Here is a 668-nt window from a genome sequence, read left to right on the forward strand (position 1 = left end):
CCTCCCCCCCCCCCGAAAGTCAGTAAATAGTCGTGTAAAAGGCACGTAAATGAAGCTTATTCAGGCAAGAAAACTCACGATTTGACAGCTGTTGAAAGGAATGGAAAAGATATTTTTACGTAAATTTATTTATTATTTAAATTCAATAATAACTATAATTTACACCCATTTTTACGACTTTGATAAATACGAGATAAGTCACATTTTCACAATTAAGCACATAATAAGGAAATGGCACGCAAGACAAAATTCATCAACACTTTTCACGGTAGGTCCGTAGGGTCCGTAGTCTCTTCAAACCAGGTATTTTCTTCACATTCGACTGTGATTGATAATTTTTATTGCTTATGATATTGGCATACAATATATTTTGTAAAGTTATCACGATTTACGACTTATGACGCCAAAATATGACATAGAAACGAGTTACGAGCCTAATATGACAATTCTAACTTCTACCGCGATATAGCGTCGTCACCGTCAACGCGGAGTTGATCGTGGTTGACTAGGCAGGGCTCTTAAGGGGATCCTAAAATTCCTAAACCGGAGATCAAACTCCAAAAATTCGCTGTTTTATCGACGATTTGTGAGTACGTATGCGTGCAATATTGATGTGTAGTGTGTAGTGATGTGTTCATATTTACTACCTGTCTCTTATACACATCTCT

The sequence above is a fragment of the Wasmannia auropunctata genome, unplaced genomic scaffold (genome assembly GCF_000956235.1).
Source record: "Wasmannia auropunctata unplaced genomic scaffold, wasmannia.A_1.0 LD313037.1, whole genome shotgun sequence".
Taxonomy (NCBI): Eukaryota; Metazoa; Arthropoda; class Insecta; order Hymenoptera; family Formicidae; genus Wasmannia; species Wasmannia auropunctata.